Raw genomic sequence first — 27,240 nt, 5'->3', positions numbered from 1 at the left:
TCGTAGTCGATGCCGTGTTTCTACGCGTAGCCCTTTGCCACTAGCCGAGGCTTGTACCGGTTGACCGAGCCATCGGTGTTGTACTTGACCTTGTACACCCACCTACACCCGATCGGTTTTACACCCTTCGGTGCGTCAACCAGGTCCCAGGTCTCGTTCTCCGCCAATGCGTGCATCTCTTCCTCCATCGCGGCACACCAATTTGCGTCTTTAGCCGCTTCTGCGTAGCTCTCCGGCTCACGCACTTCCGCTACACGGGCCATGTACGCATAATGATGCGCCATGTACTCGTTGTATCCGAACCGCAAAACAGGATTCTTCTGGCAGGTAGATCGGCGTAATCTCATATTAGCCGATGTCGAGGCCTTCTCGGTCGATGCGGACTTCACCTTTAAAGTCCCGTCACCGGTTCCCTCGGAGTCGGACTCGTGTTGGTCTGACTCGTTCTTATCCGTGCCGGAATCCGACACCTTCTTCTTCCCTTTCTCTTTGCGCGTAAGCCGTCTCCTCGGCTTCCTGCGCGGGGAATGCACGGCCGAGTCTCCACTACTCGCCGGCTCTTCATCGGATTGGTCGTACCGACTCAGTCGTCCAATCGGTCTACTTAACCGGAGTGAAATCGGACTCTCTTCGCGGGTCTCGATTTCAGGCTCATTCGGAGGCATCTCGGCCTCACTGACCTCATCGTCAGAACTCATATTGGAGTCGGGGTTTCGAGTCAGGGGCAGGTACTAGGACGCGGACTCGTCAAACACAATGTCGCGGCTGACACGCGCTTGTTTGGTGCGAGGGTTATAGCACTTATAACCCTTCTGCTCGTGTGAGTAACCGACCAAGATGCATTTCTCGGCCTTTGCGTCCAACTTCCTCCTTTTCTCCTTCGGTACATGCACATACGCAATGCTATCGAACACCCTCAAGTGTCGCAAGTTCGGCTTCGTTCCGAAATATAGCTCGTGCGCCGACACTTTGTCTCCGATCTGGTTCTGGATGTATAACGCGGTCCTTACCGCCTCGGCCCAGTAGAACTTGGGCAAGCTCTTCTCTTCCAGCATTGCCCGTGCCGCTTCCACAACTGACCGATTCTTCCTCTCGGCCACGCCGTTCTGCTTTGGCGTGTATCTACAACTGAATTCGCGCCGAATTCCCATTTGTTGTACGTAACCGTTGAATTGACCGGAAAAGTACTCTTTCCCGCCATCCGACCGCAGGCACTTGATCTTCCGTCCTGTTGCCGTTTCCACGAACCCTTTGAGGTCACGGAAATAGTCGAAGACTTCGCTCTTCCTCTCAATGAGGTAGATCCACGTGTGCCGCATGTGGTCGTCGATGAAGGAGACGAAATATCGGCTCCTGCCAAGACTAACGTTTTGTGCCGGCCCCCATACATCGGAGTGTATAAGGTCGAGCTTATTCCGGTTCCGGTTTCGCTCGTTGGGGAAGGGAAGTCGGTGTTGCTTCCCGAGCTGTTAGGCTTCACAAATTTGTGCCTTTCGGCCACTAAATTTGGGCAATCCGAACACTACCTATTTCGATTGCAGATCTTGAAGCCGTTGGTAGTTGACGTGGCCTATCCGCTTGTGCCACAAGTCGACGTCTGACTCGGCTTTTTGTCCCTTTGCGAACATTGTGGTGCTGCCGTCAGTGGAATCGAGGATGAACATCCTCCCGTCTCTACGCCCTTGCGCAGTCACACGGCCTTCTTCCTCAATGAAGCACCCGAGGTGTGTAAACCGAACCTCCATCCCTTGGTCGACGATCTGTCCGACCGAGACCAAGTTTTTCGTGATTGTCGGAATGTGCAGCACGTTCATGAGTTTCCCTTTCTGCCCGACATGGCTAAGGGGAACTTCTCCGACATTCGCGATCGGATGCGGAGTGTCGTCTCCTGTTGCGACTACTCCAGGTTGTATCGGTTTTTCAAGGTACGAGAACCACTCCTTATGGCTCGTCATGTGGTTTGACGCGCCGGAGTCTACGTACCACACCTCGTCCGATCTCGGGGTGCTCTGTTTCATTGAGTTTGCTTCGTGTCTCGTCACGAAGACAGACCCTTCTCCAGCTCTCCCGGAGTCTTTGGCGTAGTGCGATCGCTGCCGATTTCCCTTGTCGGTATGTCTGGAGCCGCTCCCGGAACCAGTTCTCTCCGAATCGGCGCACTTCTTCCAGCACTCACTTTCCCTGTGGCCTTTCTTGCCACAGTACCAGCACTCCGTGATGGCCTTCCCTTGCCGGTTCTCATCGCTTCGACTCCCCCTGTTTCCAGAGGGTCCGGAGTAGCTGTCGGCATCACTTCGGTGCCTTCTTCCTTGATCACGTCGGCCGCCTCCATTGCGCGCCGACTCGCCTCGTCCTCCACGTCCACGGGGCCTATCTCCCTCCGTGTACAACATTCTGCTGTCGGTGTGCGTGCTCGTCGACGCACCCACGTGGTTCTCCTCTACCAAGAGCATCGACTGTAAGTCGGAAAAGGACAGCGTATTCTCCCGGGTACACACAGCCGTTCGGAACGCTCCGAACTTCGACGCCAAACCTCCAAGACAGATCTGGACCATCTTGCTCTCCTCGATGTTCACCTCTATGGAGGCGAGGGAGTCGCAAATATCCTTGATCTTCGAGGTGTAGTCCGCCACCGACAAGTCGCGTTGTCGTAGGTTGCTCAACTCCTGTCGGAGCTGAAGCTTCCTTGCTGTGGTGCTCGTGGCGAAAATCTTCTTCAGATTTTCCCACGCACCCTTCGGCGTCTTTGCATCCCGAACATAGCTCAATAGTTGTTCGCCCACACACAACGCGAAGCAATACAATACCCTGCTCGCCGATTGCTCCCACGACGGGAAGTCTCTGTGTGTCGATTCGGGTGCCGCGTCATTAGCTCCTTCGACATAACTCCAGTAGCCGTGCCCGAGCAGGTACTGGTGCATCTTGTAGGACCAAGACGCGTAGTTGGTTCTGTCGAGCTTCTCTGTTGGAAGCGAGCTCGCCATGCCTCTATCCATCGTTCTTCTTGTTCTTGTTCTTCTTCGTCAAGCTGTGTCGGCTGCAGAAAGGTTCTCAACCCTCGCGCTCTGATACCATGTAGAAAGTAGTGTGCGGAAGCAGGTATGAAGAAAGAACAGAGGAAGGAAACTCAGGTTCAATGGAGAGCTTGGGCTTACACGGTATACGCGGGAGAGACAGAGAGAGTAGACACAAAAAACTATTTCAATAATAATACTCAAGCCTGTACATAAGACGTGCTCAGTGAACACTTTTATACAAGTCCTAGAAGGACTGACCGAAGTACTGACAGTACTTCAATACTCATCAAGAGCTCCTACACTAAATCCCAAATATATTCCTCACAGAATATCTTTCCTAATGATCTCCCGGTTTACGCACTCGGCCTAACCGATCGGTCCCAACCAATCCGGTCCTCGGCTTCTTCAGCCGATTCGGCCGATGTTGAGCTTGTCTCTCAACATTTCTCTCTCTCATGTTCGCCTGCATCCGGGTCGTGTCTGGTGTCGGGTTCCTTGGCTTCCCTTTTCTCCCTCGTTCGAGACCCCCATGGTCCCACCCCTTCTACACGCACGCACGTAACAACGCCACAACGCGCCACGAAGGAGCTACAAGGGGCCTGCCTGAATGTATAGGTGAAAATTGGTGAAGTCGAGATCGACCAACACTTCTTCGTGCAGGAGACATCCTCGCATCCAGTGAAACTCGGAGAACCGTACATTACGACTGCGTGTATGGAGACGAAGGTGCTGGATAACGGTTCGGCATACGCACGCGTGAAGAGCCAAGATGGACGACACTCCGTCCAATTCCGAACTGTGAGACTAAACCATGAGCGCAATCGCGAGACCCTCGGCGGCGAAAACCTGTTGTACGCTTTAGGGTTAGGGTTAAGGACGATGATGATGATGAATGATAACTATGATGATTGGTAATGAAGATAGACATGGTGATGGAGAGTATGATGGTGACAGAGATCATATAGAGAAGCATTGCGGGGTGGGGGGTGGTGCCTAGAATGGCTCCACCCCCCTCCCAAGGGGGTTCAACGTGAGAGAGGGAGAGAGAAGAGAAAAGGTGTCAAAGAGAGAGAGATTAGAGAGAAAATGTTCATTCATATTTCATTCATTCCCCATAAGGGGTTAAATAGTACAAGAGGGGGTAGATACATAGGGGTGTAAGCCCCCTCGAGCATTCATACTGGACACTCACTCACACCTCCTCGTATCCATCCACATGCACACACGTGTGCATGTGTTCACATACATATAGACTCACAATTACATTTATGCCCCCTACACACACACAACAATCATCATGATAACATTTGACCCTCGCTCATCACATTGACTCTGCGTACATCTCATACAGGGTAACACAATATGGCACGCCCATGGGAAAGTGCCTTGCACGTCGATCCCACATGCCTTGATGATGATATTTCTTTGACCGGAACTTCCATCGGTCCTTTCAATGATCGACTCCCTCGATCGGAATGCTTGACTCGAACATCTTTGTCGGTCAGCAAATCGCCCGCGACACAAACATTCTCGTTTTGTCGGCTTACGAACTTCGTCATGGGTCCAAAATCATGTCGTATGTATGTGTGTTCTTCCTTTGTTTTGAGTGTGTGTGAGTAGTCTTGGGGATTTTCAAAATTCTAGTGGTGCCCTCTGATTTTTAAAATTTGAATTATGTACCCCTATGTTTATGAAATCTACTTGTTATACCCTCATGTATTCGTAATTGCCTATAATGCCACTCTCGTTTCGCATTCATCTTTATCACAACATAATTCCTGTCATCCTTGTTTTCTTAACGCTCCGATTTCATCTTTATCTCTAGGTTATTGTTGTGGTCCGTTATTGCACTCTCTCTGGTGCGTATCCCTCATCTTTTTCGTCTTCTTTCTGCTTTCGTTTCCCGCTTCTCTTCTTGCCGTCCTTTCTCTCCTCTCTCCATCCTCTGTTCTGTGCCTTCTCTTCTTCTTCTATGTTCTCTTCCTGCTACATTCTCTTCTTCTTTTCTCTGTTTTCTTTCTATTTCTTCTTCCTTCTTTCTGCTTTCGTTTCCCACTTCTCTTCTTGCCGTCCTTTCTCTCCTCTCTCCATCCTATGTTCTGTGCCTTCTCTTCTTCTTCTATGTTCTCTTCCTGCTACATTCTCTTCTTCTTTTCTCTGTTTTCTTTCTATTTCTTCTTCCTGCTACATTCTCTTCTTCTTTTCTCTGTTTTCTTTCTATTTCTTCTGCGACCACCACTATTTCTTCTCGGTGTGTCCATTGCTTGTTCTACGTATGTCCATTGTTCAGCCGATCCCACCACCGCCACTTCATCCGCCTGCCTTCTTACAATCGAGCCGCCGGTGCGGTCACTCTAGCCGTTCTTTGGCCACTCCCTGTCGCCATCACTTTGTGGCATCTGTCACTATTCGGCATCTGCTTGACCGCTTTGTTCAGTCGTCATCCCGGCTTTGTTGCCGTTCTGGCCGCTGATTCTCCGGCCGTCGTTAGGCGTCTTTGCCGTCTCTATCGGCCTTCGCTTTGTCTTTTGCTATGTATGTCTGTCCGGCCCCGCCATTGTCCGTTGGCCGCTTCCGGCTGGCGCTCTCCTTTCCCGCCTGTTCTGCGTCCGCCGCCTTCCCCTTAGTGGCCTTAGAGGCCAACAACTGTTGTCTTTTGGAAGTAGTCTTGGGGGTGCCGTTAGCCACTCTTCCCCGCTTCATGGGCTGGACGGGTGGCACAAGCAAGGTGAGCCATTGCGTTATTGCGTGCCATATCCTCCGTCCTTCTCAGTCTTCTTTGCCGTCTTTTCCTCTAACGATCTCGATCGCCGCACACAAACCGTCTGCGATCAATACCGGCCAATCCACCTTGATCCCTTCATAGGTGGTGATGATCATCCCTGCCCGGTTCTGCGGCATGACAGGGGGTCTAGGGTACACATGGCCGTATTTGTGGAGCACAAGGGCAATCTCGCGGAACAACATATCTCCGCCGCCCTGTGTCCGGTAGCCCTTGCTGGCTACGGAGTACTCACCAAAATACTTGATGAGTTGCTCCGAGGTCGGATTGTCGATCGTGAATATGCTTCCCTCCGGAAGGCCTGTTAACACACAGATCGCCTCCGCCGTTATGACCTCTGTGTCGATTTCTTTGATCACCTTGTCGGCTTCTTTGTGTGGCGGTACCTCCATAATCGTCAAGAAGCCCTCGAGCCCGTGTTGCTTTAGCCATTTCTTGGCGGCATCCGACAGTGTTTGCGGGTCCATGTCTGTGTCGAGGTCGGATTGTGGTGGCGAGGTTGGATGGTGATGAGAGTGAGAATGAGAGAGAGAGAGAGTTCAGAGAGCGGGGGTTCTCTGTGCCTAGGTTCTCGTCTGGTGATCTTCCAACACCTTGGTGCTTCTGTGCTCCTGGGTTCGCGAAAGTAGGTCTCCATGCGCTGTGGTTTTTCTCTGTGCATTCTGGCGCCTTTTTCGAGCGTGTGCACGCCGTGTCCTAAAATAGCATTATGTCCTGTGGCGGCGCTTAAATGCCCACTACGTACCTTTTCGCTCCTTGCTCTCTCGTCTGTTCATACCTCGCTTTTTGTTGGTAGACAGGTCCCTCCGGATGGGAAGGGAGAAGAACAGTGCCGAAACGGTATGAACCGGATGGGGAGAACCCGACTGCGGAGAGTCGGATGGTGTAGGCCCGACTGCGGAGAGTCGGATGGTGTAGGCCCGACTGCGGAGAGTCGGATGGTGTAGGCCCGACTGCGGAGAGCCGGATGGAGCCCATCAAGGCTACATTTGTAAATAGCCGAAAAGTCATACTAGTATAAGTATGACTTAGGGCAAACTTTTAGAAGTAGTGAGAGTTGTCATTCTTTCTTGTTGGTGCAAGAAGAAATCAGAGCGCGTAACTGTATAGAGAGTGAGAGAGAGAGAGAGACGAGGTCGTTGCCTCTGTTGTAACCGCCGCCTGTGGCGAAGATCTGTGAGCACGAGGTCGTTGCCTCTGTGATCTCACTGTTGTATATTTCTGCATAGTGACAGTTTGCAGCTTGTGGGCTGCCGTGGTTTTTTCCCCTATTTTGGGGTTTTCCACGTATACCTCCTGTGTACCATTTCTCCTCTCTTGCTTTGTGTCGCGTTTTTCATTACCTGTTTTTCTGTGTATGAAAAGAAGCTCGGTGGTGGCCGAGCGTCGAACATAAGGAACGTCGAGTTCTCTACACTTTTGCATGATTACTTCGCTTTTTTTATTTTTATTTTTATTATTATTAAAAAATGTAGTGTGAGGTTACTTGTCCGTTGGTCCTATCGGACCCTTACCGGCCTCATTACTGTTTGTCGTCGCCTCATTTTCTCCAGTTACCGGCTTGCCGTCTGCTCCGTCTTGGTTGTTGCCGTTTCCCTCACAGGTTGCCGTTTCCGCACCGGTTCCCGATCCGGTGTCGGTCCTTTGCTCAAATGGGTTCTTGGGCATCGGTCCTCTATATGGCTTCAATCTGAATCCGTTGACCCATTTTCCTAGCACTTCACCAGCAAGTGTCCCTAACTGGTAGGACCCATTATACTCACGTATCAGCCAATACGGGCCGGTCCATCTAAACCGTAGTTTACCCGGCATCTTGCCCATCCGGGTCTGAAATACTAACACCGGCTTGCCGATTTCGAACATTTTTTCATTTCCTTTCTTGTGCCGGTCGACAAATGCTATCCGTCGCCGTTGTTCCAATTCTAAGTGCAGGATGCTTGCCAGTCGTTGTTCCTTGAGTTCACACAGCGATGTTAACCGTATTGCCTCCGACTCCTTATCGTTTAGCCATTCCCGTAGCTGGATCCGTAAGCTTGGTACTTGGAATTCCACCGGTATGACCGCCTCTAGTCCGAACGCTAACCGGAATGGTGTTGTTCGGATGCTCGTTTTGTATGTTGTCCGGTATGCCCAAAGCGCGCTATGTAGCTTGGTATCCCAATCCGTTTGGTTTTCGTTGACGATCTTCCGGAGGATATTCTGGAGCGTTTTGTTCGTCGACTTAGCTAACCCGTTTGCTTGCGGACAGTACGGTGTGCTCCGTTTATGGACAACGGCATAGAATGCCATCAGGCTTTCAACTACTTGGCCGAGAAAGTGCCCCCCTTGGTCGCTTATTAATTCGATTGGGCATCCATAACGGCACCAGATGTATTCGTATAGAAATTTGGCTGTTGACGCAGTGGTGTTGTCTCTTAAGGCTTTGGCCTCCACCCATTTCGTGCAGTAATCCGTCGCAACGATGACATACCGATTACCTGTTCTCATTGCCGGTGGTTTGAACGGTCCAACAAAGTCCAACCCCCACTTCTGGAATGGTTCGAGTGGTAGTACAGGTTGGTGTGGCATCCGAGCTTGCTCCGTTGGCTGGCCCATTCGCTGGCATAGGTCACATTCTTTTGCGTACCGTACAACATATCTTAATGTAGTTGGCCACCATAGGCCACTTTGCCATATTTTCTTGGTTGTCGCGTCTCCGGCATAGTGACCTCCGACAACTCCGCAGTGGGCTTCCCTTAATATGAGGTCCTTTTCATCACTGCGCACAGCCCGTCTCCAAATGTCGTCTGCGCCCTTGTGACAAAGTGTGTCTCGCAGTAAGCAGAAATGTCGGCTTTGCGCCGCCAGGTGTTTCCTTTCGTCCCGGTTCATCTCCTCCGGAGGCAGTCCTGTGCTCAGAAACTGGTGCATATTTGTGAGCCACTTGTCTTCCTGTGCCACCGTCTCATCTGCTGCCGTTTCCGTAGTGACTCGAAACAGCTCCGCATCCGGAAACTCGTCTGCTACTCCGTCGCCTGTCTCTCCGGACTCTAATCGGCTTAAATAATCCACTACGGCATGCTGTATACTGGGTCGGTGGAATATTTCGAACTCGAATTCCTGTAACAGTAAGGTCCACCGGGCCAACTTACCGGTGAGTGACGCCTTGGACACCAAGTAGAGGAGTGTCGAATGATCTACATGGAAGGAAAACTTCCTTCCCAATAAATAATGCCGAAACTTTGTCACACTGTAGATCATCCCTAGAGCTTCCCGTTCCGTGGTAGAGTAGTTCCATTCCACTTGGGATAGCTTTCGGCTGGCAGAGTACACTGGCCAGTACCACTTTGGCTCCGTAAGTTGCATCAGTATGCTTTCGATTGCGATGTCGGAGGCGTCCACGAACACATGAAATTCTTTACTCCAATCCGGAGGCTGCACTATCGGTGCTTGCGACAATAGTACCTTGAGGGCCCTATACGCCCTATCCTCGGTGTCTGTCCACTGGAATGGTGTTCAATGTACCGCGGCATGCAACGGTGTAGCCAGGTCGGCCAAGTATCGGAGCATCCGGTTGTGCCACCGGATCTTGCCTAAGAACCGACTCAATGCCTTTGCCGTTGCCGGTGCCGGTGCTTCTAATATGGCTTTCACTTTGTCCGGGTTGACTGCAATGCCTTCCTAGCTCGCAATATGTCCTAGTACGGTTCCACTAGACACGCCAAATACACACTTCGCCGGATTCAAGCTTAGCCGATACGCTCTACACTTTTCTAGACAAAGGCGAAGGTGCTGCAAATGATCCTCTTCCTGGCTATAGATGGCGAAATCATCAAGGAAAACCTGCATAAAAGCCGGTATATATTCACCAAAGATTTCCATGATGATTTGTTGGAATGTTGCCGGTGCCGTTTTGAGTCCGAACATCATCACCACGGCCACAAACACCCCCCATTCGGTGATGAAAGTCGTTTTCTCTTGGTTGTCGGGGTGCATCCGGATCTGATTATACCCGTTGAATCCGTCTAGAAAGCTATAGACCTCATGGCCGGCGACGGCATCCAACACTCCATCTGTGAACGGAAGTGGAAATGCATCTGTTACCGTAGCCGCATTGAGTTTCCGGTAGTCCACACAAACTCGAATTTTTCCGTTCTTCTTCGGTACGACTGCGATCGGGCTCAGCCATGTCGCTTTCTTTACCGGACGGAAAAAGTCAACTCTTAGCAGTTTGTTGATTTCCTCCTTGACTTTGGTGGCATAATTGGGATTCATCCGGTACCGTCTTTGTGCCACTGGTTTTGCGTCCTTGCTCAAGTGAATCTGATGCTGGTATAACTGAGGGTCAAGCCCTTGCATGTCTTCGTATGACTAGGCAAACACATCGCGAAATTCCGTGAGAAGTGTGATCATGGTCGTTTTGTCGTCGGACCTCATCTCCTTGGCGATGTGCACCGGTTTTGCTTCGTCCGTGGTCCCTAGGTTCACCTCTTCAAGTTCCGACGCTTTTACGCGTTGTGAAACGGCCATTTCTTGTGCTTGCCGTAACTCTCGGATTGCGTCCTTATCCGGTTCTGCTTCAGTCTCTTCCGGCTGTGGTAAGTATGGTGCTACTGCTTCGGCAATGTCAATTTCGAACAGGGGTACGATCTTCGGGTTTTCCTGCAAGTACTGAGCTTCTTCTTCATCAGCTAACCCTTCTAGCATTTTGACGCACTCTGCATACAACGGTGTACATTCCTTGCCAGTGCTCTTCCTTGGCTGTGTTGGTACACGTACCTTGGCTTTTCCTCGCCGGAAGGTAATTATATTTCTCCTCCAATTCTGTTTGACATGTGTCGTTTTCAACCACGGCCGCCCCAGCAATAGCGGGTACGCGACTTGTGCCTGTAATTGTAGCACTCTTGCCGAGATGTGAAATGTATGACCGCCAACGGTGACTTCTAATTTTCGTATTAATCCTGTCGGCCGCACTGAGCTTGTCTCGGCCATCCGTAACCAGAACGGACACGGCTCCCACTCGTGGATTCCCAGGGCATCACACGTCCGGAGGCTTATTACATTCACACCAGAGCCTCCGTCTATTAGTGTGTCGGGGAGTTCTTTCCCTTTTACAATGGTAGTAATTTCCGGATTGTTGGTGTCCACCACCGTTGGTCCCTCCTCTGGATTCGAGAAGAGTACCGGTGCCGGTGATGATTCTCCTTCCGTCATGGCTGTCTTCAGTCCTTCCGTGAATCTCAACACGAGCTGTAGGAGTCTTCCTAGTGGCAACGTAATCTGGCATTCTTGCAACGCCTGCCATGTCTCGTTCTCGGAGTGACTGCCGCCGGCAAGCCCTACGGTGTTCTCCTTTTGCCACTCTAAGTCTGTTATGTTTTGCTCGTTTGCTTTCTTCACCCATTCCGTCGCTTGCTTCCGGATGGTCTCCTGCATCTCCCATTCCTTGGCCATGCCCTTCGACCTTGTGGTCACCTGCTGCAGATCTGCCACTTCAGGGACTACCATATTTACTGCCGGTCATTTGTCATAGCTCTTCGTCGGGCATTGATTACTATAATGGCCTTCCTGTCGGCAGTAGTAGCAGTAGGCTTTCCGGGTATTGCTGGATTCGGCATTGTTTGTTGTACCCGGGGCAGGTCCTGTGGTAAGCGCGGGGTTTTGGGCCGGTTGGCTGCTTGAAGCTCCTTGTTCCGGATCCCGTGGGTGGCCTCCTTTTTTGAAATGCCGTTTTTTGTTATAGTTCTTCTTATTGCGGTACTCTTGACGAGGTTGGTCGTTATATCTACCGTATTCCTCCCGTTGTTGACGATACCCGGGGGAGTGCTCCCGGTCGTACTGTTCGTATCGTCTATTGTAATCTCGGTACCGATCATATCAATCGTCCCGGTCCTAATTATCCCGCCGATCATCGTACCGGACATCATTTTCCTGTCGATCGCCATACCGGACATCCTATGCCGGTCGGTATCAGTCCATTCGTCGCCAGCGTTCCTCTTCTTCATCCCGGCTGTTGCATGGCTCTATTTGTCGGACGGGCGGTGCTTGCTGGTTCAATAGATTATACTCGCAGCCATAGTATGAACCATGCGTACCATTCGTGCATTCGTGTTCGAGAATGATTCAATCATTCGAGAAGGGTAAACACCCTCGAAGAATGATAAATACCATACTTTTGGTTAAACTATTTACTATAAGATAAATATTTTTTCAAGGTAAAAAAAAATTTTAAAATTGCAAAAAAAAAACACATTACCTTCTTAATAATAATATGCATTTTTTCGTAAATTCTAATAACAACTATCCAAAATCCTACTCTTCAAAAAAATTCTCAAAATCCTACTCTTCAAAAAAATTCTCAATGAGGTGTTAATCAAAACGAAGATTCCTAATCTTCATTCAAGGTGATATCATCATCATCAAAATCATCATCCTCATCCTCATCTTGTGCATTATCATCAATATAAGCCATCACATTGGTGAGGCTCTCATTTTCATCAACTTGTTGTGCTTCTTGTTCACTTTGCAACACTAATAACCGTTCTTCATCATTTTCTTTCTCAATCATTTCAATAGTAATCTCAATAGGATTGAAACCTCTTTCTTTAATCTTCTTAAGAATACGAAGATTTGTGTGCAAAAAAACCAATTTTTGCACATGATTTGAACTCAATCTATTTCTCCTTTTAGTATGTATTAATGAAAATGTACTCCAATTCCTTTCACAAGACGATGCACTTGTACCTTGAGATAATATTCTAATTGCAAGTTTCTTCAAATTGGGAGTGCTTGCCCCAAAAGTTTCCCACCATTTGATTGGTGTGCTTAATCGATTAGCATCCTTTGCAAATGGAACTTGAAACAAATCTGATGCTTGTTTTCTATATGCATAAAACTCATCTATCAAAGCATTTTGTAAAACTATATTACCATTAGCATAAAGCATGACTGTTTTCATCCACCCCATTTGTAAATCATGATCTATTTCTTGACCATTTGCTGTCCATAATGGATGTAAGACGTATCCCGCTGCATGCAATGGCGATTCCAACATTGTTAGTCTATGTATGCAACATTCTTTTATTTCATCAAGCTTCATAGGATCAATTTCTGTCATATTGTTTATATCAATCAACATTTGTTGTTTAAATTGATAAATCAATCCCATTGTAGCACCTTCCCTATCAGCCAAACGAAGAAGTTTTAAAACTGGTTTGCATACATTCACAATCATCTTTACATCTGCCCAAAAGTTAGCATCCAATACAATTGAAACCATCTCTTCCGCTTTCTTTGTTTTGGCACCATTCCAATTGCACCATTGTTCACTAACCACCATTCTTCTCAAACCACCATATACTTTATCATCCAACAAATTTGATAACACAATAAAACTATAAGAAAACCTAGTCATAGAAGGCTTAAGCAAGTCTTTTCCACTAAACTTGCGAAACATGGCCAAAGCATATTGTTTTCTAGTTATAAACCTGTAATCTTCATAGCTGATCGCAAAATGGCATCAATCCAAGCACATTTTGCTATATCCTCCAACAACAAATCAACGCAATGGCAAGTGCATCTAGTGTAAATAATAGATGGCCACTCCTTTTCTATCATATGTCCCGCAACCACACAATTTGCAGCATTATCCATACAAACTTGAACAACATTAGATGGTCCAACTTCAAGAATAGCATCCTTCACAATTTTAAATATGTATTCGCCCGTCTTGACATGACCACTTGTATCTATCGATTTCAAAAACATTGTGCCATGTAGTGAAGAAGCTAAAACATTAATAATTGGTCTATTTCTAGTGTCTGACCAACCATCACTAACAATAGTGCATCCATATGTCTTCCAACTGTCTTTCAACATTATAAGATCACGCTCAACATTTACAACTTCTCCATTAAGATATTTCTTACGCAATTGATAAGCAGAAGGTGCTTTAAACGAAGGACCCACTTTTGAAACAGCCATAAGCATATCATGGAAAAATGAGCTTTCCACTTTCCGATGTGCAATATCTTCTGCATAAAAAAATCTTGCAACAGCCTCTTCAGCCTGTTTCCTCAATGCCAATTCAAAAGACATTGGGAGTGAACCACTCGCCTCTATTTTTTGCTTTTTAGTAGCCATTTTATTTATTGAAATGGAACTAGAAATAGAGGCATCTGTAGACATATCTGCATCAACATTAACACTTGTATTACCATTTACATCTGTTTGCACATCTGAATTCAAGTGATCATTTCCATGACCCATTGCATTTCTTAACTGACTCCTCACAATATCACTTGCTTTTGTGCATTTTTCTATACCTTGTCCTCTTATTCCCAATATATGGGCCCTAATTCGATGAGGGCCACCAACAAAGACATGATTGCAATACTTGCATTTCATCAAATGCGTTCCTTTCGCGTTCTTTACTTGAATTATAACATGCTCCCATTCCATGCCTTTTTGTCTACCCATGAGTTCCTCAATTACTGTAAAAGGTAAATATTAAAATTTCATCATTTCATCTCTAAAATTTCAGAAATTTCATCTCTCAAAATTTCATATCTAAAATATCTGAAATTTCAGAGATTTCATCTCTGAGATTTCAAACATTTCATCTCTGAAATTTCAGAGATTTCATGTCTGAAATTTTAGAGATTTCATGTCTAAAATTTCAGACATTTCATCTCTGAAATTTCATGTCTGATCATCTCAGAAATTTCAACCATGAAATTTCCAAAATGTAATTTCCAAAATGAAATTTCCAAAACGAAATTTCTGAAATTTTTGAAATGTCAGCCATGAAATTGTAGACATTGAAATGTCTGAAATTTCAGCCATTTCAATGTCTAAAATTTCATGACCCCATTCCATGCCTTTTTGTCTACCCATGAGTTCCTCAATTACTGTAAAAGGTAAATATTAAAATTTCATCATTTCATCTCTAAAATTTCAGAAATTTCATCTCTCAAAATTTCATATCTAAAATATCTGAAATTTCAGAGATTTCATCTCTGAGATTTCAAACATTTCATCTCTGAAATTTCAGAGATTTCATGTCTGAAATTTTAGAGATTTCATGTCTAAAATTTCAGACATTTCATCTCTGAAATTTCATGTCTGATCATCTCAGAAATTTCAACCATGAAATTTCCAAAACGAAATTTCAGAAATTTCTATGATGAAATTTCTGAAATTTCTGAAATGTCAGCCATGAAATTGTAGACATTGAAATGTCTGAAATTTCAGCCATTTCAATGTCTAAAATGGGTCATGAAATTTTAGACATTGAAATGGCTGAAATTTCAGACATTTCAATGTCTACAATTTCATGGCTGAAATTTCAGCCATGAAATTGTAGACATTTCAGCCATGAAATTGTAGACATTGAAATGTCTGAAATTTTAGACATTTCATGTCTAAAATTTCATGGCTGAAATTTCAGCCATGAAATTTCAGACATGAAATGTCTAGACATGAAATGTCTGAAATTTCATGGCTGAAATTTCAGCCATGAAATTTCATGTCTGATCATCTGATCATCTCAGAAAATTTCAGCCATGAAATTTCAGAGATTTCATGGCTGAAATTTCAAATTTCTGAAATTTCAGCCATGAAATTTCAGAGATTTCATGTCTGAAATTTCATGGCTGAAATTTCAGAAATTTCAGAAATTTCTTCATGGAAATTTCTGAAATTTCATCATGGAAATTTCAGACATGAAATCTCTGAAATTTCATGGCTGAAATTTCAGAAATTTCATCAGAGAAATTTATAAAATTTCGTTTTAGAAATTTAAAATGTTAAACCCTAATAACCTAAATAATAATCATACCTGAATGTCGCGAGTCGTTTAGGGTTTGTTTGCAGACTGCAATGTGCACTGTGTAGATCGGTGGAGACTAGGTGGGAGAGGAGAGGAGAGCGTAACGCTATGTGCAGAGAAGAAGAGGGAAAAAGAGGGAAAAAACGAAAAAAAAAATGAAAAAAATTATAAAAAAATGAAAAAAAATGAAAAAAAAAACAAACGAACTTTTTGATATCATTCGTGTTCGTTTTCGAACGTAGGAAAACGAATGAAAAGCCTGACGAACACGAATTTTACATACTATGCTCGCAGCTATCCGTCGTATGGCCCTTGGATTGACAGATTACACATTGCGTCCTCATAGTGCATTCTAGTGCCGAGTGTCCGGAATTCAAGCAGTTTGTGCATTGTATTGCTTGCCGAAACCGGACGTCTTCATCGGACGGTAACGCTCGTTGGAGTGCTCCCAGTGTGAGCCAGGAGCTTGTCTTTTCCATCTCTCTCACCCCGTCAATGACCTGGTCGATGGTACTTGTGCGGAAGTCAATTACCATGCAAACCGTGCGTAGGGGTTCCCGGAGCGCATTTAGGAATATAGTCCGTAATTCCTCCTCCGGGGGTGCGCGGGCAAGCTGACTATGCATCCATTGAAACCGGATGACAAACTGGGGAATGCTCTCCCCTGCCTCCTGTCGGATGGTATAAAACAAGCCCACCATTTCTGTCTGGTCCACCTCCTTTTGGAAAAAATGCAAGAATTTAGCTTTTAAATCTGCGAAGGTGGTGATGGTAGACGGGTCCTGCGTCCGGCGCCATCTTGCTGCCGGTCCCTCCAATGTGATGCCAAATTCTACTATCTTAGACCGTTCCTCTTCCTCCGGGGTCAATCGTTGGGACACATGGTTTGCTTCCCATGTCTATTCAAAGGCGTGAACATGAGCTTCCGCATCCGGATCATCTCTATACTTGGAGTACTGGAACGGCATGTCGTCATCCGGTATCGGTGTGCGGGCTGGTGGTGTTGGTGGTCGTTCCTGGTTTTTCTCTGGCATCGGTGGTCTTTCTTGATTTGTGTCCGGCGTCGGTGGTCTTTCCTCTTCTTTTGGTGACGGAGGCCTCTCCTCCTCGACTTCCGGTGTCGGAGGTCGCTCTTCCTCTACTTCTGGTTTCGGAGGTTCAAGCCTTAGGACTTCCGGTTCCGGTGTCGGTAAGGTGTCTGATCCTTCGTCCTCCAGTCCGCTCGGGGTTTCGTTGCTGCTACGGTAGTTCGTGTGCACGCTGTATTCCCCTTCGGAATCCAATTCATACGTGGAAAAGGCTTCTGCTTCGCCTTCTCCGCTTGCCAACGCCTGGAGAAGGGATTCGGTTTCCCGGAGGCTGCTTAGGCTGCTGTCGTCGTCTGGGTGCGATGTTTGCTGTAACCAGAGGGACTCCTCCGCTACTCTCCGGATTACGTTGGAAAACGAGCGATCCGCTCTAATTTCCTGCGCCGCTTGCTGGAAAGCCTCACGTCTCCTTTGCCTTTCGGCAAGGCGTCGAGTTCGATCTGTAACCAGGTCGTGCGTTGATCTAGTCATCCATTCGTGTCGTCGTTCGCTGCAAAAACAGGAATCGTGGTCGCCAAAAACTGTGTTAACTCTTAGGGCCGGACAATGGCCTAACACAGGGTGTCTACGGAAGACACTTCACCAAAGGGGTGTTACGGCAAGAGGATTAGGCTCAACGATTAATCCGACTTAATTAGGTTACTTAGCAAGATCGTCCTTAATAATCACACGCGTAAGATATAACAATGAATGCAGAACGGCAATTAACACAGAGAGATAAAAAGCACTAAGCTTCATTAATTATCCGCTGCTCATTACATTGTATCCGGGCCTTTAAATAGGTTTCCGGTTTGTAGTACAAAACAGTGCCATCCGCACCTGTTCGGGATCAGTCCGGATCCGGAACGGCATACCGATTCTGGTCCGTCCGTCCACACTAATAGCTTACTTACAACCATTCCTTAATAATTAAATAACTCCTCCGTTTCACACTCTGGACTACTTTGCAGGCCGGTAACAAAACCGAGGGGATTTTTAGAGAGGGCTATCAAGGTGTGGGGCTGCGATAGTTTGGACACATGTACTATAGATCGGAAGTTTTGGTTCTCTGATAGCGGAGGTTCTACGATAGCCTACATCATTGGGTAGGAGAAGAAGCGGGCAGAGGAACGGATGCTCGTGGACTATTTGTCGTCTGGCCTCCGCCGAGTGAGATCCTCCAATCACAAAATAGTTGTATTGGTCGTGCTTCTTGAAAGGAATATGCGCTCCCAAAAAACAACAACGCTCAGCCACAACCGAGTCTAGGATCAAACACAGAAAACGGGTAATGTACGCACAACATAGTAAAGAGAAGAGTACACAAGATGTTTACGTGGAAAACCCAAACACGGGAAAAACCACGACACTCCATAGACTGCAAACTATCACTATCTTACAATATACAATGGATGAACACAGAGGCAACGACCTCTTGTTCACTGTCTTCGCCACAGGTGGCGGTTACAATAGAGACAACGTCCTCTTCGTCTGTCACTCACTCACTCTCTCTCTCTCTCTTTGTACACGGTTGCACTCAAATCTTGCACCAACAAGAATGACAACAGTTACACACTAAATTTGCCCTAAGTCATATTTATACTAATATGACTTTTCAGGCTATTTACAAATATAGCCCCAATGGACTCTCAGAAACATATTTACGAATATGTCCCTTCATCCGGTGAGCACTCCTCATCGGGCATGCATCATCCGGCTCTTGCCAGGCACTCGTCACCCGGTTCTCACCGGGCCTTCACCATCTAGCTCTTGATACGACGTATCGAGTTGTAGCCCTAGGAGGCCTAACGCGATACGCCATAACGAGTTATATCCCCCACTTCGATACAACGTAACGAGTTGTTACACCTAGGGCAACAACTCGATACGGCGTACCGAGTTGGGGGACATAACTCAATACGCCATATCGAGTTGGGAGTCTTAACTCGATACGACGTATCTAGTTCTAGCCTTAGGAGCCACTAGATACGGCGTAATGAGTTCTAATACGAAATATAAAGCATGTAAATGGTCATATGTCCGTACAGTTTAGGGTTTAGGTCCTACCTGCTGTCAAAACGGGTAGTCTTTTTGCTCGACATGATGATCGTGCCGGTTCGGGGATGCGTGAGGTATCTTGGGAGTTCTCACGTCTATACTTTGGCGCTCTAGGGAGTGGTTACGCTCAACTGTGGGGAATGAAAAAGAGAGGTTGGTTCTATTTATGGGAGGGTAAGGGACCATAGTTAAAAAAGTAACCACGGTTAGAATTAAATGCCAATAGTGCCTTTAGTTATTTATCTTAGAATTCGTATTTATTATAATCATAAAATAATGATTATCTTTATACTTTATGTGTAATATGATCATTATGATCTAGTAGTTATGATTTCATACTTATGTGTATTATGATTTAGTACCTATTATGAGCTAGTACTTATTATGATTTAATACATGTGCAAGGTCAATCCTATGATTGAGTATACTTATCTACATTTATGGTAGTCTAATGATTTTTATTTTGAGAACATTCACTAATTGGGTGAGGATAGTGGTATTATGCAATTATGTGACATGTACACGTGATCAATTTTTATTTATAACTAATAGAAATATAGAAAAAATTATATAATAAAATATACAAAATACATATATACTTCCTTAGAATTCTATTTGTAGTTTAAGTATGTCTTACAATTTGTATGCTTAGGGAGTGAAATATAAAGGATATTAGAACCTCAAACAATGGGAAATAATTCACCCTTTTCTGTTGAGGAATATCAACTGTCATCGGATTCTTCACCTTCTCTGGGGTTTTCGGTAGAAGAATACCATTGGTCTCAAGATTCTAATTTCTCCATTGAGGAGTATATAATCTCCGACAATCTAGTCAATAAGACAAGATGCCTTGAATTCTCAATTGAAGAGTATGACCCATACGCGGACTCGGGTGAGAATGTAGGTGATTGTCAAAGTCCCGAAAGTATTTCTACCCAGCAATAGAGAACAAATGTGCGCCAAGAGGAGAACACACCAATATCAGCTAAGGATGACAATAAGTCGGTGAGCCCCTTATTTTTCAAAAGGGTCTCAAGACGTATTAGTCGAGAAAGATTTGCTTTAGTGACATCTGAGGCTCAACTTACCGTAGATGTTAAAAAGACATGTTGCGCTCGTGGGTGTATGGCGATGATTGGAAAGCAAAATTTGCAGTCTTTGAGACGTTACTATTTTTCACTCAATGGTGATGAACAAGACACCTATCTTATGACACACTTACAGATGGTGTTCGACAAAGCCTCAGATATCTCGATCTCTTTCGAGTATTACCTTTTTACGGCACGACAATGTTGTAGAGTGGCATTCAAGATCGCACTTTGTGTTAGCAACATGGGATTACATAGAGTGCAACAAAGAGTTTTAAATGGCAACAATCCCATTGAAGTTTATAATTTTCCAAGTATGAAGGGTGCATCAGGTAGAAATGCGATTTGCTGGATGAATACATACTTCAAGTTCAATTGTGAGATAATGCCAACTACCGGTAGGTTGCATCTCTCTGACAATTATACACGTCAAGAAGTTTATGATTCCTATAGATTGGAAATGTCAACTTGTTGCGACAAGTATGTCACCTACAGTCAGTTCACAAGGTTGTGGACATTGCACTTTAGTAATGTTATTATACCTCGTAAAGTACGTATGGGGTATTGTTCAATATGTGAAAACCTAAAAAGCGTGTGTAAAGGGGCAAAGACAGCGACAGAGAAGGAGCTAAACAAGAAATTGTTGCAAGATCACCGAGAAGCCCAAGCATTAGAGCGAAAAAGAGCTATGCACCATAGGGAAAAGTCGATAAACAATCCAACTAAGTACATGTGTTTAATGATTGATGGAATGGACCAAAAGAAGACGTGTCTACCTCATCTTAAACGTCTTCCTAAAGATGTCAACGAAGATTGTCTCGTGCAGATGCACTTGGTGGGTTGTTTAGCCTATAATGGAAGTGTGAAGCCTCATGTCTTCGTGACCTACCCAAATGTCCATAATGACCCAAATTTAATAGTCATTGTGATTCAAAAAGTATTGATGTCTTGGGGGCAGTCTTTGCCGCCGGTTTTATATATTCAACTAGACAATACTGCTCAGCAAAACAAAAATTCTATGGTGTTTGGTTATCTAAGTATGCTAGTGAACCAAGGAATTTTTAGGAAAGTGAAAGTTAACTTTCTATTGGTTGGTCACACACATGACCATATCGATCAGATGTTCAGTAACTTCTCTAGGCAGTTATCACGATATGATGCTTTTACGTTACCTAAGTCGTTCGTGATGCATATACGCCACGCCCAATCGTGGAACACTTGAAGGAAATATATGATTTCAAGAGATACATATTAGATGGCGGTGAGCGAAATGCCAAAGTGTTAGTGCCCTTAAATAATATAAGTTTCAACCATGTATTCTTAATAAATAAAAATGATCATAGTGGTTGTACATTATTATATGCCAAGCAGTATTCATCCTCCCCCCAATGGGAGCCTGAAGGCGGGTGTCAGTTTCTACTTCATATGCCTTCCACTTTTGTTTATGGTGCAGGACAAATGCCAATTGAGACTAAGAAAGTTGTCACCAATGTACTAGCTGATAATCCAAAGGATGTTTGGATGCAAGCGTTGCAAGACAAACGCAAGCACATTGACAATGCGAAGACGTATGTTGGGGAACAAGACACATCATGGTGGGATGTGTTCTTTAAAGATCAAGAACAAATTGTTGACAATTGTGTCCTTAGTACTTGGACCGTGCAAATACCCTTCACCTGGAATATACAACAATGTCGTAATTCTTAGACTTCTCCTCTTGCACCTAATGCAATGAATGATAGCTTGGTCCATCCACCACAAAGGGACATATATGTTGGACCTAGGCTGACAAAAACAGCGGAAGCAAGGTGGCAAGGGAACTTGCAAGAATTGAAGGTGGGTATGTTAATTGCTACACCTGCTGATGATAATGAGCTGGGACATCAATTTTGGATTGGTAAGGTTTTAGATCTGGTGATGCATGAGAACCAAAGCCAAATCCAGTCTATAAAGGTGCATTGGTACAACACTAAAAGTAAAAATGCCTTTACCAGCAAGTATGCTTTAGAGATGATGGAATGTCCACGGTCAAGGGGGAATAGAAAGAGGAAAAGAAATATTTGTAGCACTTCATGCCTAGACATTGGTGACGTAGATATTATTGTTTACGACTTCACACTAACAAAAGTTGGACGTTTCAGCAAGTCTACAATAGATATTATCAAGGAAAAATTACCTATTCTACAAGGGGTCTCATGTCGAAGGCAAACAAGGTTGTCTATACATAACATGGAATGTCGACATCTAGTTTTAGATGAAGACAATGTCTTAATAGGTACATCCGAAGATGACGAGGAACAATATGCATTGTATATTAGTTATAGTAGCGACTTTGGATCATGATACGAGTGATTTTTGTAAATTTTACACTCAATGATATTTTGGTATCTAATGTAAGAGAGTGTCGTTTGTAATACTCGAAATATGCGTAAATTATCATGTAAATCTCTTCATCAATATCACCATGCAAAAAAGAGATCTTTACATCTATTTGGTACAACTCCAAATTAAGCATTGCAGTGAGAGCAAATAGCACACAAAGTGTGGTCATCTTCCCAACATGAGAGAAGACCTCTTGGAAGTCAATACCTTCCTTCTGTGCATAACCCTTGGCAACTAATCTTGCCTTGTATTTTGGTTTCCCTTCAATTTTCTTTACTTTATAAACCCACTAATTCGGAAGAGCTTTCCTTCCTTTAGGTAAGGACACAGGATCCCAAGTATCATTTGCGTACAAAGATTTTATTTCTTCTTGCATTGCAAGCTCCCACTTATTGCTAAGTTCACATGACATTGCCTCCTTATAAGAAAGAGGTTCACCCTAATCTGACAACATGACATAATGCAAAGTGGGTCAATATCTATATACTTTCCTCCTTAAACGATTAGACCTACATACCCAATGATTAATATTTACTAGGATTGGTTCTAAATCTGGAGGAAAATCGGTTCCAACGCTTTCTGGTTGTTGCAACCCATCTCTAGCATGTCATTCAACATCTATATTTTGTTGTTCAGTACCTTCATCTTGTTGTCCAACACCTTCATGAGCATCTCTTTGTGTTCCAACTTCTTCTGGCTCAAAGATAACCGGTTGATCATCATATTCAACCTTTGGTATAGCATCATGAGGTGTATTTTCAGATTTTGTGGATGGCTATAATTGTTGAAATGTAACGCTCTTAGAGTTCTCAACAGAGGAACAAGCATTTTTCAACAATTTTTCTTCATTAAAAACAACATCTCGACTGCGCACAATTTTTCTAGACTGAGGTAACCAAATCCTATAGCCCATTTCACCTTCATCACCATAGCCCATAAAAATGCCCATGGTGGACTTAGCATTGAGCTTGTTTCTCAACTCACTTCTAATGTGTACAAATGCATCACAACCGAAAATTCGTAAATGGTAATATGAGGTTGGTTTGCCAAACCAAACCTCCTTAGGGATTCCATTCTTTAAGGACTTGTTGGGAGAACGATTACATATATGAACCACGGTTTTTAATGCTTCTCCCCAAAATTCATGAGGGAGATTAGTTGTGGACAACATGCACCGTACTCGCTCACACAAGGTCCTATTATACCTTTCTCCCAATCCATTTGATGAAGGATTATATGGAGTTGTAAGCTCTCTTTTAATACCATGTAAGTCACAAAAGAACTTAAATTCTGCAAATGTAAACTCACCCCCATTATCTGTTCTAAGACATTTCAGTTTTGTCCCTTTTTGGGTAGTCACAAATGCATGAAAAGATTTAAATGCATCAAATGCATCACCTTTTCTTTTCATCAAGTACACCCAAATCTTCCTAGAATAATCATCGATAAAGGAAATAAAATATGCAACACTGCCCAAAGATTTTACAGGCATGCCACATACATCAGAATGCACCAAATCTAGCACATTTGGTTTACAAAAGACACCGAAATAATAAGAATTTCTCACTTGTTTGTCAAATAGACAATCATTACAAAAAATTAGCTTTGATCCTTTAACATCAAATCTTTTTAGAGTAGAAAAGACTTCAAGTCCTTTTTGGCTCATATGTCCTAATCTCTTATGCCAAAGCTCTAAAGGAGAGTCAAATTCAACAATCACAAGAAACCTTCCAGGTAAAGCTTTACATTGGAAATAGTAGAGAGTGCCCTTTTTGCAACCTTTCACAATAACCATAGATCCTTTCTTAAGTTTCCACAATCCACCAACGAACAATATGGTGTAACCATGCAAATCCATCTATCCTATAGATAGCAAACTTTTCTTAATGTTAGGTGTTACCCGTATAGGTGTATGAGAGGCTTTCAAAAAGAAGCTAGACACAGTCATGGGAGTGAATCGTCATGGACACGTGGAAGTCATGAAGAGGAATTATTATGTTCTTTTCCAACTCACGGAAAATGCAGTTGGGAGCATGTTGGAAGAATATGAGGAAGCAAAAGAGAAAGCGAACAAAACAGAAATGTAATCCGAGCACCGACCAACCAAGTGTTGGCTGAGAGACGGCTTGGAAAGTAGTTGAGAAGAGCTCGAGCCAACTGAGACAACTAGAGAGTTCGGCCGAGATAGCCAACCAGATAGGGTTGGCCCTACAGATGGTTCGGCAATCACTGGATGAAGACGATCAACATCCGACAATCAACGAGAAACAAAAACGGTCACAAATAAACCCAACAACGACCGAGAAGCCAAGATTCGGCCCAAGGACGACCGAGAAAGTAGCCGTCAACTAGAGAATCGGTCGAGAAGTCGAGCAACATCCACAAGATGGTCTAGCCACGGCGGAGAGAGGGCCGAGAGTGCAGCACGGCCGAGAAAGGGCCGAGAGTACGGGACGACCGAGGAAGGGCCGAGAGTACGGCATGGCTGAGAAAGGGCCGAGAGTACAGCACGGCTAAGAGTATGTCACACCCAAGAAGCGACTGAGTTATGGCCAAGACACAGCCGCGCAAGAGGGTCGAGAACCCATCAAGAGCCAGTTGAACAAGCGCTAGCCGAGGGACGGTTGCAAGACGACTGAGACATGGCCAAGAGACATGGCCGAGAACCCACCGAGACCCAGTCGAACAAGCGCTAGCCGATGGACGGTTGCGAGACGACTAAGAGATGGCCAAGAGATGTGGCCAAGAACAATCGGTGAAGAGACAATCGGCCGAGTGACAACAGAATAGAGAGCTGACCGGATAGAGACATGTCCTAGTGACAACCGAATGACGACCAAGACATGGCCAAAAAATTGAACACGAGCCAAGTCATGGCCGAGACGCGGCCGAATGATTGCCACGAGACTGTCTAGAAACGGCCAAGCGACGATTCGGCTGCCACCGGACAGACACGACAGACAGACAAAGACAACAAGCGGACAAAGCCGGCCGACCGAGCATCGGCCAAGAGACAGATCACCCCTCCCCCCCAAAAAATCAAGATAGAAGGAGAAGGAAGGCCGCTTTTCTCCCCTGCGAGAAAGAGATGAAGAAAAAGATAATGACAACGACGACATAGAGAGAAATAAACAAAAAGAAAGGAAGAAGAAGAACAGAAAAAATGACAGAAGAAGATGAAAGAGATAAGTAGATGAAAAAGAAAGCAAGAGAAAAGAAAGAAATGTTAGGAAATAGGTCCCTCCGGATGGGAAGTGAGAAGAACAGTGTTGTTGAGAAGAAACCGGATTTGGTGTACCCGGCAAGGAAGACCCGGTGAGAACCGGATGACGAGTACCCGGCAACGGAAGACCCGGTGAGAACCGGATGTGGAGTACCCGGCAACAGCCGGATGATGCAGGCCCAGTGAGGAGTGCTCACCGGATGAAGGGACATATTCGTAAATATGTTTTTGAGAGTCCATTGGGGCTATATTTGTAAATAGCCGAAAAGTCATATTAGCATAAATATGACTTAGGGCAAACATAATAGTAATTAATTCTTGTTGGTGCAAGATTTGAGTGCGTAACTGTGTACAGAGTGTGAGAGAGAGAGAGAGAGAGGAAGAGGTCGTTGCCTCTGTTGTAACCGCCGCCTGTGGCGAAGATAGCAAGCTTGAGGTCGTTGCCTCGGTGCTTTACTATTGTACATTGTGATATAGTGATAGTTTGCAGTCTGTGGGCTGCCGTGGTTTTTCCCTAGTTTGGGTTTCCCACGTTAACATCCTGTGTACTCTTCTCTTCACTGTGTCGTGCGTTCATTACCCGTTTTCTGTGTTTGATTCTAGGCTCGGTTGTGGCCGAGCGTTGTTCAAAGGGAGCGTGTATTCCTGACAAGAAAAACAAAAAGGAAACCTAAAACAGAGGGGTACACAGAATCAAATTTCAAGAACTCAAGGGAAGCTGATAGAATTCCCCCAACTTAAGGGTACTCACTAGAATTTCAAAAAACATTTGAGGGGTGCGAAATAGAATTTCAAAAACTCAATGGTACAAAAAAAAGTCAACACCACTCACACTAATGTAGAAATATATATATGTATACACATAAACCTACAATCTTTTTTAACCCTCAACAACCTTACCACAATCGAAAAGCCGATTGGTGTGTGATCCAATCGTGCAATATGCTGACCGAACGAGAAGGTTCATGTCAAGCCAGCTCCGATCGAAGTTATCGATCGTAGAGCAATAATCCGGTCGAGGGATTTCCGACCGTCGAGAGAAGACCGATGGAGTTTCCGGTCAATCCATTTTTGGCATGGGCTTTGTGGGATCGACGTGGAATGCACTGTCCCACGGGCGTGCCAGGTGTTACCCGCATAGGTGTACGGGAGGGTTAGGTGTAATGTGGAAGGTGGTGTGTAAGGTGTAATATGAAATGTGAATGTGTGAGTGTTAGGTGGGGTAAGTAGGTGTACCTACGTCCATTCGGCTTTTGTAATGATTAGATCTTATTCTATTTAAACCCCACCCATGGGGTATTAAAAAAGAAGAGAAATATATTGAAGTTACCCTCAAACCGTTTCTCTCTCTCTCTCTCTCTCTGCATCTCTCCCTCTCTCCTCTCTCACATTCAAAATCCCTTGGGGGGGGGGGGGGGGGATGGAGCCGAGATCGGCTCCACCCCCCACCCATAAACACTAGGTACATACCTGGCATCTTTGAGCACAAACTCCTGACCATTATCCAAAGACAAGTGTATGGTGCCAATACCATCACTATTGTTACCAAGATAAACTTTTCCATAACTGCCTGCATCAAATGTGGTAAAGCGCTCCAAACATGGAGTAACATGAAAAGAAGCCCCAGAGTCTACTATCCATGTTTGTGTCAATCCATCATCAATTGAAAATAAAGCATCAATAACATCTGTTTTGGTGATTTTCATGTCTTGAACATGAGCTATGAAGGCATCACCTAAAATACAAAGTACATCACCATCTTCACCAAATGGGTCTCCAATGATAACATTTGACGCCATATTAGCTTTCTCTGTT

The 27,240-nt window shown here is 45.0% G+C and overlaps 2 long non-coding RNA genes and 1 pseudogene across 3 annotated transcripts; 1 reads left to right on the top strand and 2 right to left on the bottom strand.

Moving 5' to 3' along the window:
* Positions 1–11,851: 11,851 nt before the first annotated feature.
* LOC147856888 (uncharacterized) lies at positions 11,852–15,809 on the top strand. Its single transcript, XR_015530559.1, has 2 exons — positions 11,852–11,918; positions 15,639–15,809. It is a non-coding gene; the product is annotated as an uncharacterized LOC147856888 (long non-coding RNA).
* On the bottom strand, positions 12,064–15,651 carry LOC147856889 (uncharacterized; annotated as a pseudogene). Its single transcript, XR_015530558.1, has 2 exons — positions 15,617–15,651; positions 12,064–14,270 (listed from the first exon to the last, which is right to left on the bottom strand). The product of XR_015530558.1 is annotated as an uncharacterized LOC147856889 (transcript).
* An 8,068-nt stretch (positions 15,810–23,877) lies between the features above and the next one.
* LOC147856887 (uncharacterized) lies at positions 23,878–26,961 on the bottom strand. The gene is made up of 3 exons (XR_015530575.1): positions 26,875–26,961; positions 24,035–24,060; positions 23,878–24,002 (listed from the first exon to the last, which is right to left on the bottom strand). It is a non-coding gene; the product is annotated as an uncharacterized LOC147856887 (long non-coding RNA).
* Between the last annotated feature and the right edge of the window lie 279 nt (positions 26,962–27,240).

Source organism: Azolla caroliniana, unplaced genomic scaffold, assembly GCF_043228905.1.
Source record: "Azolla caroliniana isolate FFs.n. ecotype wild unplaced genomic scaffold, voAzoCaro1.0.p SCAF_12, whole genome shotgun sequence".
Lineage (NCBI taxonomy): Eukaryota > Viridiplantae > Streptophyta > Polypodiopsida > Salviniales > Salviniaceae > Azolla > Azolla caroliniana.
The sequence above is the reverse complement of the archived record's forward strand: the minus strand, read 5'-3'. Positions and strand labels throughout refer to the sequence as shown.